General features: G+C 37.2%; 1 protein-coding gene across 13 annotated transcripts in view; it reads right to left on the reverse strand.

The window, feature by feature from the left end:
• The window catches only part of NCOA2 (nuclear receptor coactivator 2), a 289,669-nt gene that overhangs the window by 110,009 nt on the left and 153,335 nt on the right, over positions 1-26,325 (reverse strand). For 4 of the 13 annotated variants that reach the window (XM_036998037.2, XM_073229669.1, XM_073229672.1 and 1 more), the window contains exon 3: positions 25,367-25,461. The exons of the other annotated variants lie outside the window; for them this stretch is intronic. The gene's annotated coding sequence lies outside the window, so the exon portion shown is untranslated. The remainder of the gene's footprint in view (positions 1-25,366; positions 25,462-26,325) is intronic. 13 annotated transcript variants of the gene reach the window in all.

A 26,325-nucleotide genomic window follows, 5' to 3' on the forward strand; every position in this document is an offset into this window, starting at 1 on the left:
ACATTGCCAACCAACCTTTAGACCACCAGAAGGAAAAATGGTGGGGAGATCTGTAGGGACTGGCCAGGTCAGGGCAGGCAGACACACTGTGCCTGCCACGGTGATGCCCCATCTCCATCACTGCTCACCCACCAGGGAAACAAAAGAGACTGCCAGGGGTAAAAAGGCAAGGGAGCAAATTCAGGGTTGGAGCAGGGCAGGCAGGAAGGAAGGTGGGGAAGCTGGTGATAGGCAGCCTCTGGCTCCTGCATGCCTCTCTCTTTGCCTGCCACAGGGCCAGAAGTAGATGTAATCCTGGAGCAGAGATGTGGATTTATGCTCTGCTCTTCAGTGAGTGAACAATTAATGAGGTTCACAGTTATTTATTGAGTTCATCCACTAAAGATGAACTTCTCTTTGAGATGCTCAAAGAGAAGAACTGTGGTGCTCTAATCTAGAGGATTCTGACTGATATTTTTAACACCCTATGTGAGGCTGGGCTGGCAGCAAGTGTTAGTATTTCAAACTGGAACGTATGGTGGGACTAGGTGAATTAATTTTTCCCCACTCAAGTGACACAGATAAAAACCACACATAGATAATCAGATTGATTTATGACCTCTAGTCTGCACTTACGCATAGAAAAAATCATCAAAAATAAAACTATAAGGACAGATGAGTTTAAATGTATTTTGTAGATTAAAGTTAAAAATTAATTCCCAATGAAAGGGTAAGAGATGGAAACTGCTGAAGGGCAGTATTGAAGGTTTAGACATTTTACTTGGAAGCAAGCCCAAGTAATAGTTTCTTAGACTTTCTACATGTTTTCAACGTTCACATTAAATTAAAATTCTTGAACATTTCACTCTCAATTCTGGAACTGTTCAATGTAAATCATAAACACTGAGAATGACACAAATAAATTCTTGGGTCATATCTAAGGGTAATTATAGTCACTCAGAATAAGCTGGTTTCTACCAGATGTTAGGGACTTGTATAAAGACAAGGCTGGAAAAAAAGTTTCAATTTGTCCATTCTTGTTATCTTTAACAAACAATAGTCCTACTGTCACCATGACAGTACACCCTCCCTAATACCCTCTCATATCAACTTGCACAAAGTAAAGAGTAAGCAGTTGCAGCCACAGAACTAATGTCGTTTTTTTTAAAGTAACAATATTCTGGGAGGGATGAACAATGCCAATTGAATCCTTAGCATAATGACAGAAAGCAAAATAAAATGTTAAAACTCAATGTAATTAAAAATGTACTCTTTTTTCATGAAATTTATCAATATAACTTGTAAGGTAACAAAGCTGTTGCTTACAATACAGTCTCACACCACTGAAGCTAGTAATCATCTAGAATTCATGCAAATGATAATGTGCATTTTTAAAATCATTACTGGCCATCTTCCAAACAAGGCCTGTAAAGCTGTCAGATATATTATATGCTGAACAAATTTAGTTAAAAAATTAAGGAAAATACTGTTACTGAAATCCAAACACAATAAGTGATCAAACATCGATCTCTATCGCTAGTTCCAATAAATGTTTTTTCAAAGTTAGGCCCTCTTTGAAACCCCCCACTTTGAGATGAGATGAAATTCATATGAAATGACATACAAAGAGCTGATGAAATGACTTCTTATCAACACCTACATGAGGAGCAGATGGCTGCTAAATCATTTAGATCCTGATAGGAGACCAGAAAGGCTTCTACAAATTCCAAGGCCTTCCAGGTTCCTTCTGACTCTCTTTACATGAGATACATGACATTGTTGTATAACCTGTAGTCTGATTCTTCTCAAACTTTGTAATAAGAAATGCTTAACTAATATTGAAAATGTACACACATCTTCACTTTTCTACCTCTACTCTTGTCAAATTATGAAAGGATAATCTTTTAGAGCCTTCCACTGCTCAGAAACCTACCTCAACAGTTCGTTGCGGCATTCACTATTCTTTATCACAAGCAAAAACATTTGCACATTCTGAACTTGCAACAATTTCTCCCTCAAAGCATACTGTGTTCCAGGAGGGACCTTTTGATTTTAAAAAGCAAAATTTCTGGGTCAGACTCTGACTATTAAAGAAAACCAGTACCTAATGTTTAAATGAAACTTGCTTTGAGGATGTAGATGCCAGAGGAAGGTAGAATACAGAAAGTGGGACAAACATCGTATGTTGTAAGATGATACTGAGATAATGACATCAAATTTACAGAGGGGGCTGAAACCTCTTTACAAAGTGTCAACTAGGCAAAATTACCCAAAGCAAACATTACGGTGGCAAAACAATTTTCTGCAAGAGTTAAATAAATACTATATACAGTAAATACAGATTATGTAAGGATATATTGGATTCATACAAATTAACAAAGGAGCGTCACACATACAACTATAAGTAGCACTATGCAGATTTACCAAATGCAGAGATAAAAGCACACAGAAAAATCAAACTTTCCTTCCACCGGCAAACAAGTAATGCATTTAAACAGTGATAGAAGGTGCTTTACAATTATTTCAGCAATAAATATTAGCAGGTAAAACGGTGTATTGTTTTTCCCCAAGTGTTATTATTCTTTTTAGTAGACCATAAGAACAATCTTAACTTCATCTTTACCTAACACTGTATTGCTTCTTGCTTTTCATAAAATATAATTTTAATTTATCTCACATAATATAATATGTATCTACAGATTCAGACTCATAAAACTGCACTTAATTCATACAATGACAATGGTTAAATTGCTAAGTTTTAGAAGACTCTCTTTATATAAAAAGTCCAGAATAAATGGCATCTTATTTGGAAAGATTCTCAGTTTAACTTCACTAGTTCTAAGCAACTAACTGTATATTTGACTTCTGTATTAACTGCAATAAGCCAAACACAGAGTGTTATTATTAGGATACGGTTTTTCAATAATAAAACACTAATAGCTTATAGCTGCATACAGGATTAAAGACAAGGACAGAGCCAATTCTTTCTCCAGGTAAAATGGCTTCAGCACCTACCTTCTCTCATGCTGTTTCTTAATCCATGGAACAGTAATAACAGTGTATAAACAAATGTTTAAGCTAAAAAATTCCTTCCTTTTCAATATGCTCTGCTCTCAGATTTATTTTTGTATAATGGCTTTAAAGTGGTATATTAGACAGTAACTAGAAGACATATTCCATTTTCTGACTGAAAGCCAATAATACTCATGAATTTTTTAGCTGAAAGACACTTGAAGATGCCATTGGGAAGATGGTAATAAACACATTAGGCTGCAAATGGGCAGCAGCAGCTCTTTAACACATGCTGCAATAATCAAATAAATGGCTAAATTCATGTGTGCTGGTTACCCAAATATTTTGCTGTAACATTTTCATCATCTACTTCTCTCTCAAAGAAGGAAAAAATCCACTCTTCAAGTCCTATCTTGGCAAAATTCAGTGCAGAATATCTAAGTAGCAGAGAGCTGTGCTAAACTATCATTACCAACAAGGGAAAAATGTCTAGTCTGACATCAGTGGCTTAAGATGATTTCTACTTTCTGAATTCTCATAGGCTAAATTCCTTACTCTTATAGTCAGTCACTGGGCTGCTTATATATCCAGTGACGTCAGCCAGTGCTAATATGGCCAGGAATAGCAAGAGGAGGTTTTAATAAGGCCTCAGATGAGAAAACATTGAGGGAAGAAGCTGCAGTCCTTGCATAATGTGACCAATTCCCTCCCCTTCAGGCAGGGTGTACTTAGTCTTTATTTAATATTTGGAAAATCTGTTTTCACTGAAGGCTTAGTATTCTTGAAAGAAGTCATCAAACCAAGAGCTACAATTTAGTGTTTGTGTCTGAGTTACATAAATTGTCCAGATTAAAATCTTTATCTTTCTTTATTCTCAAACCCATTATAAATCTTTATGAATAGATTCTTTAAAAACTCCTAATTTAAAAGAAAAGCTTACTGAAATGACAAGGGCAAGACTGTCTGTAAGTACACAAAGAGTATTTTTATTATTCTAGTTGTAAAAAGTTTTTAAGTAAGTAAATAAGAGCCTTCTTGCTTATTATATAATCTGTTGGCTGGGGTTTTTTTTGGCTAATATGTACTGAGTACACTTACGAGTTAAGCACTTTGCACATTTTTTGTTTAAAAATCTCTACCTTCATATGTCCATATATATATGTAAATGTACACTCACACACATTCATTATCTAATCTCTCTGATCTGTTTCTGAAAGGAAAGGAGCGACACATAGCAGCAATTCACCGGAGAGTTCTGCTTTATTAGGGAAAGGTGCTGGGTTATATAGGAGGGGGCATGAATTGATTGAGGTGTCACTTCTACGGGGCTGGTGGCTGTTGGCTAGGTGCTGGGATTGGGAGGGGGGCGAGAGGTGATTGGGCTTCAGGTGGCGCCGGTGGGAACTGAGGACCCCCCGAAGAGAAGCCGGAAGTTTGCCATCTTACTGGTGGGGACCCTTCAGTTTCCATGAGCAATATGCCGAAGTTACACAGATAATGAACGACTGGTCAGGAGTCAAACCCAGGTGTAATTATAATAACTATCATTTACTGACTTCCTGCTATCTTGGTAGGCATTTTCCACATACATAAACAGCTTTAGTTCCTCTAACTACATGTGCTTCTCACCATTTACAGATGAGGAAACTGAGGTAAACAGATAAACAACTTGGCCAAGACCACACATTCAGGAAGTTTTAGAGCTCATTCAGTGAATCCAAATAATACATGTCTTAACCACTGCAACGTAAGCACTACAGCTCCTATACTTCAGTATTTTCCTTAAAGAGAAAACAAACTAAGGTATATTATAGAAAGCAATATATTCGATTTAATTTGATAAACAGTGAATACAAATTTGAAAGCACTCTTATTTTGCTAAAAATGTAGCAGTGTCATTGTAAAATGCAAAACACTTCTTTCTGTAAATAATGTATATACTTAAGAATCATTCACCTGCCCATTCAACACACTAGACACTGTTGGAGACACTGGACACAGAGCCATGAACAAAACAGACAAATGTGCACGTCCTCCTGCAGCTCATATTCTAGTGCAAAAGGAAATCACACCTCAGCTCGCAAGCTACTATTCCCTGAAGGGAAATGAAGTATTATTATTATTACTGAATTTATTATGAAGTTATTAAAATCACAAAACCAACTAGAAATTTTCTCTGGCACACCAACAATGTGAGTTTCATTCAACACTGAAAAAGCCTTCTTTTCCTATAGAATCAGAGCGGTGATTAATTTAAAAAGTCGGTTATCAAGAGCAATTATAGAAAGTGGTACCTACTACCTTAATCATGTAACTTCAACTTTAAACGTAAAAATATACATGAGTATCCATCTCCATGTAACATTTCATTTTGCAAATCATACCTATCACTGAGACATTATCTACTATCCCCAATTTTTTAAAATTTAAAATAGAACTAGAACTCACAGACACTTAGGTTTCTTGAAAGTGCTTATGAGGCAAAAATTTTTATTTTCCCAGTCTTTTATAGATGTATTACATATACTCACTTGATTTTTGTCCATATGATTGAGTTTTTCAAAGTATTTATCTTAGTTTTCATAGAAATATGTATCTTTTCAAACTCACACTTCATCAGTTACATAATACTTAATTAAATTATGCGATTACAAGTATAACTGACACAAACCAGTTTGGACAAGCAGCGACTCTTGACAGGCATGCACCATCACCAAGGGTGCCAAAGTGTGGGGTGCACTGAAGCGGCCCACCAGCCTGGCACCCAGGGCATAGCAATGGCTGTCCTGGGATCTGCAGAGGTGAATGCAGATCGTGTGATTACTCCAGCCTATCAGTCTCAACAGTGGTTAATCAAGAAAATCAGAATTTATACAGAGCTAACCTCCAGATGGTGGTCATTTAATTATTCAGCAAGTACTATTGAATGTCTATTACATGCAATGCACAGTTCTAGATATTGGGGATATAACAATGAGCAAAACCTATGAAGTCTTTTCCATAACTCTCATATTCTAGTGAGGAAAGGGAGAGTAGAGAAATGGTAAAAAGTAAGGTCAACTCTGGTTTGGAATCCCTGGAATTCCACATATTAGTTATGTTAATTATGTTAATTAACCTCTTTGGACCTAAGTTTCTTCCTTTTGTAAAACTGTAGAAATAATACTACATACCTTTGAAATCTGCCGGAAGCATGAAATGTAAAGGGTACAACTAGCACCAAATAAGGGCTTACTTAATAAATATAATTTATACTGTAGGTTTAATTTAACAGCATGTAAATGTTTATGAAATAATCAGATGCAGAGGAAAATTAATTTACAGGGAAGAATTGGAAAAATTTCACCACAACATTAGAAGTATGGGCACTAAGGGTGTAATTTAATTTTTGTATTTTCCAAATCTCCCTTCAACACATGACTTTTATGAGTTTACAAAAAAGAAAGGAAGGAAGGAAGAGGAAGGGGGGGGAGGGGAATGGAGGAAGAAAAGTTAAGAAACTTCACTGTGCTGCTGGAAAAAAACAAAACAAACCCAAAAGAGATTCTTTTAAATAACCAGCAATCTGGAATGCTAGTGATAAATGTACACATTATTTACACGCTTACTTTCAGGAAGAATGTAGTATAAAATGAGGCAAACCTTCTCTACAGTAAATAAAGGGAATGAAATGAGAAACTGAACCTCCTATTACCAATGAGTATTAGCAATTAAATTAAAAGTATAAACTATTTTCTTGGGTAAATCGAGGGATATTCTACAGCAGTTTCCAAACTACTAAGACTATTACGCCCAACTTATATCTCTCCAAATTTACCCTAAGTTCTGTGTGAGAATACTAAATCATATTCATTAACTTTGGAAACTCATGTTTTCTCTCCTACTGATGTGACTTTTTTAAAGCAAGAAAAATACCCAAATCACAAGTCTTCCAATAAAGGTTACTAAAACTGCTCTTCTTCATCAGGATAATCTTATCCTTCAAGCTCAGCTGAAATGCTGCCTTTTTGAGAAGCCTGCTTAGATTCCACCAGGAAGAACTGAAGGTTCTCTTCTACTTGTTCCTCAGCCCATGTAGATAAGATAAAAGCAGCACTCCTTTCTCCTGCGTCAGTAGTTCCCTCTTTCTCAGAGAGGGTCCGGAACATTCTCTCGGTTTCCACCACCCCCTGAACCAGCCCTGCGTGGGCCCCAGGCAGGCCCACACTGCTGCCTCCCACTCTAGCTTCTGAGGACCTGAGATGAGATTTAAGACACTTGTCTTCCTCCTTTTTCTCATTTACAATCATTTAACTTGAAACTTTCTTATGAGTTCTCTATCTGCAATCAACACAGGAGAACAAAAAAGGGGCAAAACTTTAAGCATGTCCCAGGGACAAAGTAGAGGATACAAATTAAATGGGACTGGAGAAAAAATAAGGGACATAGTTAGAGCAGTTTAAATTGTTACTTTACTAGGGGAAACCTGTATAAAAAGACTTTTTCTGAAATACTCTGTTTAATGCCCTTTCTCTGTTCTCTACCACTCTTCTACAGAAATGGAAAATGAGCAAGGAGGAAAAACTTGTTCAGTGGGAAGACCTCTGATTCATTTTTCACCATATGAATTCCTACAAACTTTCTTTTGGTCAGATCGTTACGATAACTCCAAACTGTATTTGCTATGAGGCAATGGCTGCCATTAAAAATAGAACAAGCCTGCTCTGGATCAACAGAGTCTCTCCCCTTCTCCCAGAAAACCCAATTCGGTCTTACAAAAATATGCCAAATTAAGCATTTTTATTTGGGAATAACACACACCTACAGAATGATTTACTGAGAATTACTAGAGTTTAGAAAGTTATTTACAAGACTTCATTACCTGAAATAAAAATTTTTGAAAATCACCTTGGCACATGAAAATATGAGCCAATACACTTCCTCTATCCACTTTTCTCTCTCTCAAATGTTGGATTTTGGAAATCATCAAAAGTAACCATACTGTAGGTAGGAGAGATTTATGTTTCAGCTTAGGTTTCCCACTTGGGACACACACAGCTTTCAGTAGAGTACAACATACTGCTATTACTGAGTCTGTACAATGGAGCCCAGTCCTCCACCCACAGGACCAGAGGCCAGCAAGCCTTCTAGCTTTGACAACTTTGTGAAGAGCACAGAGTTGTCCCAGAGAACTGTAAACGGAGGGTTTCTCCTCTTTACAGCTTCAGATGGAGAATTACTGCATTTTGTGAAACTAAAAATGTAACTCAAGAAAGGTAGATTCGTTACCATTGGGTACTTAATATACACTGAAGCCCAAATGAGCTTCAAGTGTGTTACAAATAATAATTTAATGGACTAAACAAAAGTGGTCAAGACTTGGCACTGAAAAGATTAAAGCAAATTCCTCCTATTGTAGAATGCATTGTTCTCCACCCGTTTTTTCATTAGTCTTAAAACGTGTTCGCACTGAGAATAATTTTTCTGTACAATCTACACCTGTGGATTAATCTATTAAGATGGCTGCACCTTATTTAGCTATAGGAGGCAAGTAATAAGCATGAAATGAAACTTAAAAAAAATTAAGATAATTGCTTGACACCTCAGAGACAGCTAATTACATTATATTCCTTTTGTCTGGTCCTGAAACCAACAGGATAAGAATTCATTAAGCTGAAACTCAAACCCTGGTTCCAGCTGGACTAGATGATATGAAGAAAACTAAGACAGCTCCTAAAGAAAGCAAAATACATACCATCTTCCTAACACAGGTATATGATTTTGGTGCTTTGCTTAAAGCCAAAGTTTCCAAACCTATTGCAATGACTATTACTTAGGGCAAAAACACATTCAGGTTCCATACAATTAGGTTTTATATGAGGTTAAGTTTCTAAATTAATACAGGTTTCTTTTTGTTATTAAAAATGTAACCTAAATTATAGGGTTTTAATTTAAAAATCTATTTACATTTCTTTCCTTGTGATGTTCAACTGTGCTTAACTATTAAATGATTAACTATTAAGTAGCTGCTAAGGGCAAATTATTGTGTTCCATGGACACTGCAATAAAATCACTAAGAAACAGAACTTAATCTCAAGAAATCAAAGATTTAGGAAGAAAAATCAAGTATGGAATTAACTAACGTGAAATACAGTACATATGAAAACTAGAAGTGCTACAGTAGGGGTTATTACTTATTGCTGTGGGGAGCCTTGGCAAAGGTTTTATGGACGCCTGAACTAGTTTTTGAAGAATGGGTACAATTTTTCAAAGTGAAGCTAGGGCTGGTGCGAAAATATGCGACACCTGCAGGCAGCAAAGGGGCGCAGTTCGTCAAGAGCAGGCTGCGCCAGAGCTGCGGGGCGAGGCTGCTCGGGGGAGGCACTCTACTGCCGGGTAGTCTGGAGCTTTGCCTCTTCACCCCATCTTTTTTCCTCCTAGGCTGCTGACAGGCCCTGGTTATGGTGCTGACTGCGCCCTACGTAGGCCAGCGCAGCCCTATAACTGTGGTTCTGAGAGTGCCCCCTAGGGGCCGTCAAACATGCACCCTCAGGCTCCAGTCCAACCAGACTGAATAAGGAACCTGGGCGCCTTGCACCGCACTCCAACCAGTGCGCGCTGCCACCTGATGCCTGCTTATGTTTACCACTGCCCCAAACTTCAGAGAAATTTTCTTGCCCCATCAGTGAGCTGCAATCTTATTAACTCAAAGAAATTATTCTCTTCTCTGAGGGAGAAGGAAAGGGAGAGATAAGGCAGGGTACATTTTATTCACTGAATTCATTTATTCACCATGTATTTAGTTAAGTACCTACTGTGTAGAATATGGAAAACAGAAAATTCTGAAAGTAGTTAAATTTAGAAAACTTTAAATGCTAGAATGAGTATGGATCTTTCCTGCAGTTCTTGTAGATTTAATAAACCACAGGCACAATGAAAAGTTTTCAGAGCCAGAGGTGGTAAAATCAGTTTTGTTGGAAAGATTAGCCTGGTAGCAGTACGGATGACATTCCTGGCAGTGTAGGGAGAAGCAGAAGACTAGCTAGTGCAAAAGGCCACACACTAACTATATGATTACATTTACATGAACTACCTAGAATTAGCAAATCCATACAAAGAGAAAGCAGGTTAGTGATTGCCAGGGGCTAGGGGGAAAGGGAAATGGGGAGTGCCTGCGTTTGCTTCTGGGTTGATGAAATGTTCTGAAACTTGAGAGTGGTGATAGTCACACAACTTGTGAATAAACTCAAGACCACATATTTACACTTGAAAGGGTGAATTTTACCTTATGTGGATTGTATCTTAATAAAGCTGTTATTTTAAAAATAAAAAACAGAAAACCCAACAATAGGTCCCACAAACTATTAAGCCTGATACTGATAACCTGGAAAAATAGTGGAGATAAATGGATGGCTTGCCAAGTATTTAGAAAATACACTGGCAATTATTATGAACAAGAATGATTTCTTTAAAAATTCATCCCAACTGAATTTTCCTTATTTTTTCTGCCAAAGAGATTAGAATAAGCATTCTATTTTTTAAAGGTATATTATTTTGCTTAATAAAATACACTTTCATAGTAAAAAATTTGGAAAATACAAAATGCTAAAGAATTACATATATTCCTACCACCCAGAGAATCACCATTAACTTAAAAAAAATTTGGCTCAGCATTTTGAATTGTATTTGTGTACATTTACAATTAACAACAAACTGTATATACAATTTCACAGGTGCTTTTTTTTCTTGATGTATTTTTCCATATTAAATAGAAAAGTTTTTATAAACTTAATTTTTAGTGACTCTATGATATTCCATCATAAGATACCATAATATATTTAACTATTTTCTACAATCATTTAAATAGCTTCCACTTTTTACTACTATAAATAAAACTGTGACAAATATCTTTTATATACTGACCCATATTCCTGATTCACCATATTCAATAGTCTCAGTACAACAGAGTCTCAAATGTAATTACTAGATCAAAGGATATGACCATATTGAAGTCTATTCAGATACACTGTCAATGGGTTTTCCAAAAAGGCTGCATCAGTTTACAATCACCTTCGCAGGGTATGCGAGCTTCCACATAACAAGAACTGAACAGTATTAAGTGATATGATTTTTTGAAATACTCTGCTAGTACCCCTATGTTTATTGCAGCACTATTTACAAATAGCCAAGATATTGAAACAACTAAGTGCCTGCCCATCAATAGATGAATGGATAAAGGAAATGTGGTACACACAATGGAATATTATTCAGCCATAACAGATCCTCCCATTTGCAGTAACATGGATGGAGCTAGAGGGTATTATGTTCAGTGAAATGAGAGAGGTAGAGAAAGACAAGTACCAAATGATTTCATTTGTAGAGTATAACAATGAAGCAACACTGAAGGAACAAAACAGCAGCAGACTCACAGACTCCAAGAAGGGACTAGCGGTTACGAAAGGGGAGGGGTTGAGGAGGGTGAGTGGGTAGGGAAAAGGGGATTAAGGGGCACTATAATTTCCAATCACAAAATAGGCAGGTCACGGGGAAGGCAGTACAGCATGAAGAAGATAAGTAATGACTCTACAGCATCTTAATATGCTGACAGACATTGACTGAAATGGGGGGTGAGGACTTGATAATATGGGTGAATGTTGAAACCACAATATTGTTCATGTGAAACCTTTGTAAGATTGCATATCAATGATACTTTAATAAAAAATACTTTGCTAGTTTGAAGGTTATGGCATATTATTTTATAATTCAAACTTATTACCAATAATTAAATATCTTAAAAATGTTTATAAGCTCTTTGTTCTTAGATAAGAGAATGTTGAGTGAGACATATGGCATAGACACAGTACCGTATGTTCAAGTGTGCTAGGCGTCTGACATAATGTATTGTGGAGATGAAAGCAAAATGTGGGTTTCACTGGTGGCCCCCACATTTTGCTAATGAGTCACCCAAGGAGCTTTAATAAATATGCATTTCCTGGCTTCAAACAGAATCCCTTGAAGAAGGACCTCAGGTGATGAGCAGAAGCCTCCCCAGCACTGACGGGAAAGGAAGAGCAGCATTTAGAACTACGGGGCTGGGTGACAATGGAGAACTAGCCAAGGCAGGGAGACCACTATACTTGGTGTTGATTAGCTGATTATTATAAACAAAGAGAAGTTCTCCAGTCTAGCCTAGTTTATTTTTTAAATTGGTAACTTGAAAAATGCATCTGTTCAACAGATAGGGAGAAGACACAGAGAATAGCTATCATGTTTGATGACAAAATTTATTTTTAAAAAGCCTTAGTATTATTAGCAGTCCAGAACAAAGGGTCCAAACCATCACGACAACATCATTTATTCACTATCTTTGTATTTATTAAAATAATGTGAACACCTACAAATACCCAATTAAAGAAAAAAAAGAGGAGGAGGAAGAAAAGGAAAAGCCCTTAGTTTAGTATCATTTTGCTGCAGTATATTCAGCATTCAGATTTGAGTAAAGATGGAAATTCTCTCACATTTGTCACCACTCACTATTCTTATTCTGTCTTGTGTTTCTCCCCAAAACAACCTGTAACAATTCTACTCCATCCTATGCCTTCTGAAATCCTTACTCTGCAGTAACACATTTCCACATGTTACCCACTTACAGAATATTGAGCTTGCTGGCTCCCCTGACAGCCTCCCCTATAGCCCAATCCTTGTGGAAGCTGCTGGTTCTCTCATTACACATATACCAGGAACAGGACATGGATTCACATCTCTGCATTCCTCAGAGCAGGTACCAGAGCACCATTCCACTCCAAGGGTAGCCAGGTATATAAAAACCTACTTCTTTGTAATTTAACAAAAAAAAATCTGCTCCTTTGAAACCTACGCCACAAAATACCCTCTATCTATGACCTGATCTGAGATTCACCAACATGCCACTTAATCTTCCACACATACTAAAAAGTTTGGCTTCCTCTCTGGCCCAAATTTGGTCATCACCCTGACTGATCTCAAATCTACGAGGATGAGCTAATACCTATCCTCACAGCCCCTCATCTATCTCAACTACAGCAAAGTTCACCTCTCCGTCACTTCAGCTACTGCCTCCTATGATCGCACCCTGAACCTTGTTATCACCCAGAACTCCTGTCACTTGAATGCCACTTTTTGTCCACAACCTCCTAGTGTACTAGCTTTCTTACTGTCTTCCTCCTAGATAACCTAACTGGCCTTCAGTGTGTGAAGAATTCTAGTCCCCTGTCCTCATTTCCTTCCTGACCTTATTGGAACCACCACCAGCTCCCTACCATCCTCAGTCCCTTTCACAGATGCCCCTCACAGAACTCATTCTACAGAACTTTATACAGTCCCAAGATTTCTCCACTCCTTTAAGGGGGAACCTGAGCACTGATAGAGAAAAATCATACATCTAAGAGGCAGAATGGCCATATGGACATTTCAGGGTTTCTTAGCTTAGACCCACAGTCTTGCCTGTCAATCTTTTTCATTGTTATTAAGTCAGCCACTTCCATTTACCCCAACAGTTATTTCCAGCTTTTACCACTTCAGCAATTGGCTGTTTAATTTGATTTTTACCTACCTTCCCTTCCTTTATTTACAAAAATGGATCTCACAGGATGGGTGATACCCCACCTGTAACACTAACATTCCAACTCCATTTCCTAGTTCCCTTCCCCACCTTTTCTGAGACTTTGCTACCAAGCTTCTCTTTACCAAATTTTCAACCTCTTCCTCTGTACTTTTAACTTACGTACTGGGTTATTTCCATCCTTTAAAAAAACAATGTCCCTTGAGTATGAATCCTTCTCTAGCAATTATCCAATGTCCCATCTTCCCTTCACATCTAGACCTGTCCAAGAACTACAAGTCTATGCTCCCTTACCCAAAACATGTGAGGGCCATAAAATTTAGACTCAGGTAGATAGACATATTTTAATTTTAGAAAAACAACACATACCATTGACCATATTTATTAACATCCCCACAGAGACCTGTGGGAGCATTCTGTCATCAAATTTAGTATAATTTCTGCAGTAAAATGTATGAATATTCACACTAAGTGGGTCAAGTGAAGATTATAAATCATTTCACATCCATTTAGGTCAGGTTTTACTGCCAGATGAGTTACAAAAACCTTACCATTTTCAGAGTTTGTTGAATTCTGAGATTCAAATAAGGGAATATAGGCCTGTAGTTTATTCCTATTCCTTTCCATTCACTTCATGATCCAAAACAAGTACACCTTCCTCCATCACTCCACTGCATTTGCCATCCACAGTCTTCCATGACACTCAAATGCCAAACCTACAGAAACTCTGGCGTACCCTCCCTGCTGCGTTTGTTATTCACGATCGCATCCTGCATTCCTCAACCCCGGGATCCCTCCTTGGATCCCACTGTTCCAAGGCTTCCATGATAGAGCACTCTAGAGTTCCCGTCCTCCTCTTAAACTGCTCAAGTATTCTTTTTCCATCTCTTTTATGAGCTCTTCCTCTTTGGAGTTACCCAGACCCCAATCTCAGCCCAATCCTTTCCTCATTCATCTTCTTTTTAAAATAACTTACAACAGCTTTATCGAGGTATCATTCACAAGCCATAAAATTCACCCTTTTAGCAAATGTGTACATACATATCAGTGGTTTTAGTCTAATCAGAGAATTGTGAGACCATCACTATATCTAACTTCACAACATCTCATTACTCCAAAGAGCCCCATATCCACCGTGCAATCACCCCTCATCCCCTTCTCTTTCCATGCCCTGGCAACCACTACAATATTCTGTCTCTACAGATCTGCCTGGTCTAGACATCTCACATAAATGGAATCACATTATATGTGGCCTTGTGTGTCTCATTTGCTTCAATTACCACAAAGTTTTCAAGATTCTGCAATATTGTAGCACATATCAATACTTTATTCCTTTTATGGCCAAATATTCCAGTGTATGAGTATACCACATTTTATTTATCTACTCATCAGTTGATGGACATGAGATGTTTCTATTTTTTGGCTATTAGGAATAATGCTGCTGTGGACATCTGTGTAAAGTTTTTACATAGATATATGCTTTCAGTTCTCTTGGATACACACCCAGGAATGGAACTGATAAGTCATATGGGGACTTTTTGTTTAACTACCAAATTGCTTTCCAAAGTGGAGACACTATTTTATTTTCCAACCTCCAATGTCCCAAGGTTCCAATTTCTCCAAACTTTGTCAACACTTGTTATTTTCCCTTTTTTTTTTTTAACTATAGCCATCCTATTGGGTATGAAATGGTATCTCATTGTTGGTTTGATCTGCATTTCCCTAATAACTAATAATGTTGAGCAGCTTTTCATGTACTTATTTGGTCATTGTATATCTTCTTTGGAGAAGTATCTATTCAAATTTTTGTCTATTTTAAAATTAGATTCTACAGTGATTCGTAGCATCACTTTGGAGTTATGTACTGCCCTAAGAATCTGATCAAAGCCAAACTGGAAATCACGTGTGTGTGTGTGTGTGTGTGTGCAAACCCACTAAGACCATTCATGGACTTTCCAGATTAAGTGCCCTTGTTCTATACCATAGGTTCTGAGCCATAGCTGCATTATTTAAAGATCACCTGGGGAGTTTTTTTAAAAATACAGCATTACCTCATGGTCTAGCAGTCCCACTTTTATATGCTGAAAAGAATGGGAAGCAGGACTTAAACAGATACCTGTACAGCCACATTCATAGCAGCATTGTTCACAACAGCCAAGAAGTGGAAGCAACCCAACTATCCATCAACAGATGACTGGATAAATAAAATGCAGTAAATGCATGCAATGAAATATTTTCAACTGTAAAAAGGAAAGAAAGTGATGTGATACATGCCACAACATGGATGAATCTTGAAAACATTATGCTAAGTGAAAGAAGTCAGATATAAATGGGCATATATTATGATTGTGCTTATATCAGATACCTAGAGTAGCCAATTTCATACAGACAGAAAATAGAAAAAAGGTTGCCAGGGGCTGGGGAAGAGGGAGAATGAGGAGTTACTGTTTAATGAATACAGAGATTCTGTTTGGGATGATGAAAAAGTTGAGGAAATGGACAACACTGTGAATGTACTTAATGTTACTGAACTGTACAGTTGAAATAGTTGAAATAATAAATTTTGTTATGTTTATTTTGCCACAACTTAAAAGCACATACTGACAAAAACACAAACACAAAAACAAAACAACAAAAACCAGTAGATGACCAGGACACCATTCCAGATCCACTAAATCAGAGATTTCAGAGGTGGGTTTGACCATCAATATTTTGCTTAAAAGCTCCCCAGGTAATTCAAATGTTCGAATAGGGTTAAGAACTGCTGCTTTATATATTCTCCCAGATGGAACTGCCTCTTTACATGGTTTTCCAAATCTTTCTTTCCACCCTTCACCTCTCAAAGCTTCTACTTCAAAATCCAGCCAAGGTGTCACATTCACAAAATTGAGCCCATCCATTCCTTCTCCCCATCCCAAAGTGCCCCACCTGAAAGAGCACCCATCCACTGAACATCATCCTTAAACTTCTCTATTCTCCCCATCATATTGTCAGTAATGTGACTTTGCCTCTTAATTATGCTCAAGTTCCCCTCTTGTCACTGTAATCATCATTACTGCTAGTTCAGGTCTTCATTATCTCTTACCTGGATTATCTAACCTAAGTTTCCTTGCCTCCTGATAATTTCCCTGCTTAACATCTTTAGAAACCTCCACTCCCTCCAAGAGGCAGTCTGTGTTTGTCTCAAATGTTGCACAAGGTGCCTTATGATCTAGCCGTTGCCCATTTCTCCAGGCTCATCTCCCATTCTATTGTTCGCCCCAGTCATGAAATCTGCACATGGTTCCTTACCTACTACATACTACTTCTCACCTCTTCTGTGCTTGTTATGCATGGAACAAACCATGTATCTTCTCCTTTTTGGCTAACTCCCACTCATCTTTTAAAACCTAGCTCAGATGACCCTCTCCCCAAGATTAAATTCCTTTTCTCTGTCTTTTATTAGCCTATATATAACCCTACCATTAAGCTCCTTCAGGGGCAAAAACTTGTTTCATCATTTTATCCTAGGCCCTTACCACAATGTCTGACTCACAAGCACTTAATTCATGTTGGCAAATAAATTGCTTTACAAACTGGTACATAGTTTGAAGCTATTTCACCAAAATATACAACATCATGGGACATTTACTATGTTCTATCTGTATTATTTTATTTGATCCTTACAGAAACCCTATAAAGTCATTATTACTATCATTTCCTGAAGCACAGAAAGATTAAATAACAGGTCCAAGATAAAACACAGTCAACAACAGGTAGAAGAAGTGAGATTCGAATCTAAGCAGTCGACTCTGGAGCCTGCACTCCACACACTGCTTCCTTCCCTAATGAAGACACGGGTCTTCTTACCTGTGCATGTCTCAGGTCCTCAAGTGGGTATTTCCTTTCAGTATTTATTTCTCTGTATGAGTTTTTTAAAGGTATAACCTTAACATACAGTTTTGTATCTCTTAAAATTTAAGAAAGCTTTAGCATGTTACTACACGTCTTCATAACCAGCATGGTAACTACCCACACAAATAAAGGGAGAATCTTAAAATGAGACTGAAAAAAAAAATCAACTGTACAAAGTTCTAAACAGGAGAAACCAAGCTGATGGTCACTGAAGGGGTAATAAGCAAGGGGTTGTAGTTGATTGCCAGCTTAATATGAATCAACCAAATGACTTGATGCTTAAACTAAAATAACAAATACACCTTTAGCTTACAAGAACAAAAGCAAAATTAAAAATCTGCAACTCAGATAGAAACATGAAATTCCATGTTGCTCCAAAAGATAGAAATAATAGGTATGTGGAGAATTTCGTAAATGGACAGACACTAAGAACTTACTGAAATAAGTAGGGATGTGTGTGTTAAACTACTTGGGGAGATGAAGCGTGCATACGTGAGAAGACACACTGAATGTGTGGGAGGGATGCTGCACAGAAGAGATGTCTTCGGTGTTTGGTAATTATTAAGCGTTAGACATGGCACTTGGCACTGGATTATTTTATTTAATACTCAGAGCTCTACAAAGCAAACACTGTTCCCCATTTTAGAGAAAAGACTGATTCAAAGAAGTGAATTGGTCTGTCCAAAGTGTCAAAGCTTGTAAGTCATGGCCCTAGGCTTTTCAAAGCACTCCCATGCTCTTTCCACAATTCTTCAAGCTCTCTAGAAAAAGCTAAGTAACTACCTCACAGTATGTAACAGGAGAATTGTCAATGATGGTACAAGGAAATGGTCTAGGTAAAATGTTACTCAAAAAATTGAATGGATCATTCTCACAGTTTGTGGAATGTCCATCCCTGGAGATCTTAGGCTGTAATATCATGAAAGAGAGGTAATTGCCAGAAATGGTCGGCATTACCACATGTGGTTAATGTTCACCTCCCAGTGTGAACTGAAGGCAGAAGGGAGAGCTGAAAAGCTGATGACCTTACAATGCTATGTTACAAATGAATCCTTTGTTTTCTCCTCTCAGTACCACCAAGGAAACATGAACTTTCCCTATCCCTGAATTTCCTTTGGCATTCTCATGTCACTGTGATATGCTTATTTGTGCTTCTGTTCTTCCCCAGCTCTCCAACTGGCCCTATAACCTCCAGGTATGAACTGTAACCAACAGTGACTATAGTGTATTAATTGCCTGAACTACAAAACTACACTGGACTTAGATGGTTTGAACACTTTGGACTGCACCAGGCCCCCATAAACTCAGCTGTGCCCCCACTTATCCATATCTGCAGCCCAGACCCTCCATAACGGTGAAACATCTGCTTTTTGTATCTGCCAATAATGGGGTTGATTTCTCTTACTTTGGTATGTTCTGCTAACAATCACCCTCATACAAGAAACAACTTACTGCTTAACCTGTTACCTTGTCTCTCCCCCTACTTAATCCTAGGAGCTCTGGTAACATTTCCAGCCAAGTACATTAGAAAATTATGTTCCAGAATCTAATTCCAACTGTCTTGAGATTACCTAGGAGTTAAATAATCTGGAGGTGATGGGTTATCAAACCAGGAAGCCAGAAGGTGCTTCTGCAATGGGTCATTATAGTAATTCTATTTCAACCCTGGCAGAAATAGAGGTAGCTCTATCTAACTCAACAAAGGTCAGATATGCTAGACACACATTCCAGCTTATTGTCTAAATCAAAGACTAAACTCTACAAACAACCAGGGGGAAAAGTCAGGGAATTTAAATCGCCCTTCTAGTTTTACATATGAAGAAATACACGACCCAGACTCCCAGAGACCTTTCAGTAAACATCACATAGCACCAGACCATACCATACTGTATTCGGAACCAAACAATCCATGCCCACAGGATCCTCAACAGGCTCTTTCTTATGAGGCAGGTTTGTCCAGCTCTTCACAGAGGACACCATACAATACCACCAGGGCTGTTCCCCCAGTCTTTGATGTGGCATCCAATCTACAGGCCTCCCAGTGGTCTACTGGAGTGGACTGGCACAAAAGTTCTATCTATATGGAGATAATGGTAATGGGCCCAGTCCAGCAGATTCTCAGTCTGCGGAATATGAAAGAACTGTTCAATGTGTAAAGAGAGAAGTTAAAAAGTGTAGGAAAAACCCCCACAAGATAATAAAGGTATAAAGAACAATGAATGAGCCAAAGTTATGAAGCAAAGGAAAGATGTACTGAGTGTGAAAAGGCTGATTAGCTGGTGAAACAGAAGCAGGGGAGAAAGCGCCTTTGACACCATAGTCAGCAAAGACATAATGGCTCTCAACTTTTCCTTCACAGTAAGTCATGTTACATGTTCAATTCTTCCAGATTTCAATAAAGTGTTGAAGGTGGGGAAAGCTGTGGCCCATGAGCTATAACTCTATCCCTACCTGCCAAAGACAGAAGTCCTACTGAGAATGGCTGTCTTATTCAACTGCATCCCCTAACTTGGTGCCTGAGTCAGGGAAAGCCTGGCTCATCTCTAGCTTTCTTCTAGCTGTGCAACGTTGGGAAAGATACTTAACTTTTCTGAGCCTGTTTCTCTGTAAAATTCAGAAATTATATTTACTTCACAAGTTTGTCTGGAAATTAAAAGACATCAAGTACATAGCCTGATATACAGAAATTGCCTCATAGAAGATAGCTGCTTTCACTAGTAGTCATTATTATCTGAAATACTTGGCTCCTTGTGGGTATTCCAAATAGCACTCCCTATTAGAACAAAGAGACACTCTGTCTTCTTGTTTCAGCTCTTACAGTGTAAAGCAAACATCCTTTCTGAAGTATATTTAGGGCCACGTTTTTCACATTTTGTGCTCTTTGCTGGTGATTTCTCTGTTTCAAATGGCCCCAAGCATTAGAGCTGAAGTGCTATCTGATGTTCCTAAGTACAAGAGGCTGCGATATACCTTGTAGAGAAAATACGTATGTTAGATCAGCTTCACTCTGGCATGAGTTGTTTTAATGAAGTAACAATATATATCAGATAAGGTGTCTTTAAGCAGAAACATATTTAAAATAAGTTATATATTGATAATAACCAAAATATTATGACCAGAAGCCTGCCAGAACCTAATTTTGTATTTCCCCTAGAAACAATAGCTCAGTTTTCACTAATTCAGTATTCATGAGGATTTTACAGAATCTAACTCCTGTGAGTAACACTATAGTAGAACACGGGAGTAGGTGAGATTGTTTGGGTCATGAAGCTAGAAGGGTAGTGTGAGATCATGATTAGACCTTTATGTTCCACCAAGGAAGGAGGACTTTCAATTGCTTCTAATCTGACTGATTAGAAGACTATGGGGTTGGCAGGTGTATACATCTTCCTGCTGCTTAGTGTATCCCTCCTGTCCGGCATACCTACACCATGTATAAGAAAGGCTTCTAGCTAACACCAGCTGCCTTTACACACACTGCCCTCTAAGCTCGAAGCAGTGCTGATAACTATCATGAGGCACACACTGTCTAGTGGCACACTGAAAGTCAAAAGAGACAGGTGAAAAATCAGTAATATATTTTAACACATTATATTCAAAATTATTTTTTCAACATGTAATCAATACTTTAAATGAGCAGGAGGCTTTAAGTACATACAAGAATTAAACTGGCTATGCTTACATTTTAGAAATAAACCAATGTATAGGAGGGTACAGCAAGGCAGACCAAGGACAAATGATAAAGTTTTATCTTTCCCACGCATTCCTAGGGACCCAATTCCAAGGATTCAGTGAGGCAAAACCTTTCCACAATGACTACTGATGAGAAAGAGTGACATCACCTGGAAGTAAATATGCTTGTTAACTACTAAAGTTTGATGGAGTATAAGGGATCTCTATCTGAAAGGCTGCAGACACGAACTCCTCTCGAGGGAATATGCATGGATGTAAAATGACTCACAACAAATCTGAAGTCAGTGGTTCCTACTCCAGTGGTGCTCTCAGGGTGTGTGCAAGGATATTTATTTATTTGTTTGTTTACTTTGGTATCATTAATGTACAATTACATGAGCAACATCATGGTTCTCTGTGGTTCTGATACCTGAATGCTCCACGACAGCAATGCAGTGAGTAAAGGACCTTGAAAACAGCAAGGTCTCCATTTGCCAAGAAAATGGAGGAGTAGCTGAGTAAGAAAATATGTAGCATGTATCTTTCAGATCCCACAACTTTAGAGTGCCTCCCCACCCTGTTAATCCCACGGCAATCCACAGTCCATTTCTTGTCCCAATCTATGCCTCTTCAGATGAATGCTCTCCCTTATATCACTTCCTCTAAAGCAGATTTCTAAATTGGCTGTGAATATATTTCTTTTCACTGCTAATCAAACACCACTTAAACAGTGCTTTAGTCTTAACATATTTAAAACAGAAGAAAGTACAATTAAATATAAAATCACTGAAACCTTAATATATCTCTCTCCTTGTCCCTATGTTCATCCAGAATAAACCAGCAACTCCAGTAACAGCACCATCTGAATCCAGCATATACTGGAATTCAGAGGCTACACTCTGGAGGCAAACTACCTGGGTTTAAGTTCTGCTCCATTACTTATTAGCTGTGTGAGCTTGGACAAATTACTTTCCTTCTCTGTGTCTCCATTTCCTCAACTGTAAAATAGGCATAGGGTAGCTTATCCAGTATTGTTGTAAAGACTCAATTGAATGTATGTGAGGTCCTTGGAATAGTGCTTGGTACATAACAAGGTCTACACAAAGGTTACCTTTATAGTTAACAAAACCACTGTTAATTGTTTGTTGATGTTATTTCCCTCATCAAAAGATGGAAAAAGTAAAGCCCACAAAATATTATCTTTAATATGCATACATAAAAATAGAATACTTTAAATACGGTATTTTCTCATTTAAAAATTCTAAAGCAGCAAAGCAAAATTTGGAAAGGCCAGTTAAAAAACAATTAAAATCTAAAAATGTTTCTGTTATTTTGATGACATTTCAACATAATATTTATCATTCACTTTGACTTGAGTTTAAGGATTTACAGATACAAAACATGAATTTTAAAATATATACCTCATAGAGTGCTTTAAGAACCCTTTATTCTAGCCAATTACCTTACTATTATAATGTGATTTGACCTCCAAATGATGAAACCAAATATCTAGCTTCTTACCTCAATGTATTTCTCAATTTGACTGGTTTTTAAGATGGAAAAGTTCATTCAATAAGATTATAGTATCTGTTGTTTCTCACAAAATCTTTAAAAAGGATAAATACTAATAACTAAGTTATCTTTACAGCAAAGCAACAGTAAAATATATGTTTATACTACATTGTATTAATGATTATTCTATTACAAGCTGTAACTCTACATGCTAACTATAAGCTTAGTGAAAAGACAGTGACTGCTACAACTAAAACACACACTGGAGAATGCCCAAGTCTTGCCTCTTAAATGTTAAGGACTGTAACACTTTTTAGAGAAATGAGTGAACCAACCGATTCTAAACTTTTCTCAGTTTTTCCTAGCAAATATTTTTAGAGTAAATCCAGTAAGAGGTACCCTGGAACAATTCGTTAGCTGTTGCACAGATCTTTTCACTTGATGAATTTTGTTATCTCTTTGGCTTCCAAAGAATTAAACTATATCTCAAATATAGCTCAGTACCTTAGTCCCGCCTACATGTTCCCAAACTTCTTCTTTTTCAAAAAGCCCCCCAAAACAAAAAAATTCCTATGAAACATTTCACTGAGTTTTACAACACTGAATACTAAGATCACCTTTAATTCCTTCTGTTCTTACCCTATCCTGCCTGCAAATTAAATATCACTCCAAGAAGCAAAACCCCCAAGCCCGACAAGATGAGACCTGATCATAATATCTGTGGTTTATTATTGTGGTTGGAATTCTGAAGTGTAGCAGGATTTGCAAGCTAACCCTCTGGCTTGTTTAGGCACTACCCTGACATCACAACTTGGGTTAATTTTAATAAAATTGGTTCTTCTTTACTCCCCAACTTCCAAAAGTAAAGATATTTTTAGGTAACACCATATATTAATCCTCTCATGAAAATATTTCAAACTGTAAAAGACTGATGATATTTGACATTCCAGGAGAAAAACATTTCATTTGGTAACAAAACCTACTCTAGTGTTAAGAGACTGTAAATAAAACAAACTTATTTCTGTTACGATACAATGGAAATATGAACTGGTATGGATAAAGACCAGTTAAAATTACCATTCAAACCCACTTGGGTGAAAGTTACAAATTCATCAGGAATAATACGTATTTTCTGATTGGCCAGGTAAGTTTCACAAAAAATTCCTTTTAATGATTTAAAATTCCTGTAAGATACAGGATAATTACATTTATTGGGACTGAGTTCCAGTGTCAGCTATAAGTTATCTTGTTGGTTTAAGTATATTATCTGCCTTTGTTTTCTCATAGCATTTCATAGAGTGTCTTATAATAATAGCAGGTGCTCAATGAAATTTTGAATTATTTCAAAATCCTTGGATCACTTCAAAAGCTTTAGATAAGGCAACAAACTAAAATTTAAAAGCAAAAACAAAGGAAAACAAAGAAAGCCCTAACAATCTGGCTATAAAACTTCCATTATTCAAATATTTTAACTTAGGATGCTGCAACCAGTAAGTACATAACTCTGTCTTATACGTACTTACAAGAATGTGGGAGAATCCTACAATTGAAAAAAAAATATTCCAGCATGATCAAAACCAGTTTATTAACTGTTTATTTGAACCAACTTTTTATGTAGACTAAACTAAGGTGCTAGTGTTTTTTTAAAGAATATTTCACTAAGATTAATTATTTATTAAACTATATTGTGATAAGATGATTTGTAGATATTAAGAGAATTTCCTGCACTCAGTATAATTAAAAATTAAAAATTATGTTTGAGTCATGCTCACCATCTTTTATTGGAAAAAATAAAAATTAATTCTTGATATACACAATGCATAGCAGCAGCCTGATGTATTTCTTACCTCCTCCAATGTCAACTTCAAAAAGGAGATGTGTACAATATAGTTTAGTTTCAAAATGTGTGACCTGGAAACATACACACACCCCAATTTGGGCATATTTGTCTAGAAGTTAAGTGAAAAACATATTAGTGAATTCATTCTTCAGGTACACATTGTTAACCCTTTTCAGATAAAGCTTAGACTGTCTTTCACCAATCTCAGATTTTTAAGTATTATATCGTCCAAGGTTAAGAGGAAGATATACTAGGAGAATTAATAGCATTAGCATGAGCAAAAATGGACAAGTACAGTCTAAAGATTAACTGAATGTTTTTAGCCTTCTGTGTATAGTAGCATAAGGATGTAAAAAATAAGAGAAAGTTAGGAGCTATATATAACAACAAAAAAATCATTCATTCAAGGCTGCAGCCAAAAAAAGAAAGCTTTATGTATTACCTAACCAAAAACTAAATGATTTCAAATTCACTGCAAAGCTCTCCTTTAAAGCTGAATTACAAAAGGATATTGAAAGAATAAACACAGAGATACAACTATAAGGCTAATATTTATTCCTTAATGATTAAGATTTGTATTGGATTCTTCTTCTGAATTTTAGAAAATGCTTACCAAAATATTTCCAAAAATAAACGAGACTGTATTGGCCACATAAGACAACTGCAACAAACCTGTAATCACTAAAAAAACACAAAAGAAATAAAGACCACGAAGTAATCAATTTGGATCGCATTGTATCCATTTGTTCCTGAGAACATTATTACTGCCTGGCTGTCATGCTCAGTTCCCCCTTGGACAACACACACATCCAATCCACAAGCACACAGAATTCCAAGAACATTACCAAATATAAGGTCAGAGCACTTGTGAAACACACCTGGTAATTGTCCACAGCCTCTGCAGTTCAAACCAGAGCTCAGCAGCTTGTCCTTATCTTCACCAGTGATGTAAATAAAAATACCATGCATAACTCTTCAAAACAAAAAACAAAAGAACACAACAACAGAACCCACAATTAGTAATAAATTTATTGCCTCAGACAGAAATCTCCTCTATTAACCCAAACCAACATTATGCCTTGATGTAAACCTAAGCACATGCTGAGCACCCTGCCGCTTATCTCCTCTATCATTTGTTTCTAAGGATAGCTGACAAACTAGCCTCACAAATCCTTTCTCAGCTGCTGATCAGACAGATCTCCCTTTGACAATCCAGCATGGTGGAACACTCGAAAATTCTTCGTGCTTCTATTCTACTGCTTGCTCTAAAAACCAGTTTCCTTTTCATTGAGATAATAGCCTTTTCTGTAGTCACATGACTCAGAAGCTACATTAGCAGAGCTTTATGATAATAGACTAAGTAAGCCTCTACCCCCTCCTGTTATTAAGGGGATGTCTTTTTCCTCTCTCTCTCTCTTTCTCTCTCTCACACACACACACACACAGAAACATAATGCACACATGCACTCACATCTGCATGTCTAAAATTATTTACTTTTCTTAGAATTATAGTATATAGAAAAGTATATCCTAGAATGAAAATACTAACAGTTTCTAGATGTGCTGCTAAAAATAACTCTAACAACATTCTGATGCATGATTTTCCTTTCAGGGGATGCAGCACACCAGTCATGAACACTCCCCCGTGAACAGTAATGTTAAGTGGGACAGTTAGAGGGAATGTGTTCTCTCCAGCTTGAGCTTTGCCCCCAGTGACATAAATCTGACACATTTGGTGTCAGGAACACTTTCGAGACATTATAGCTACATTCGGAATTAGTTCTCTGTTAGTAAAACACATGTAAGCACACTTTTTAACATCCAAATGTACTTTTAC

The sequence above is a fragment of the Manis javanica genome, chromosome 2 (genome assembly GCF_040802235.1).
Source record: "Manis javanica isolate MJ-LG chromosome 2, MJ_LKY, whole genome shotgun sequence".
Taxonomy (NCBI): Eukaryota; Metazoa; Chordata; class Mammalia; order Pholidota; family Manidae; genus Manis; species Manis javanica.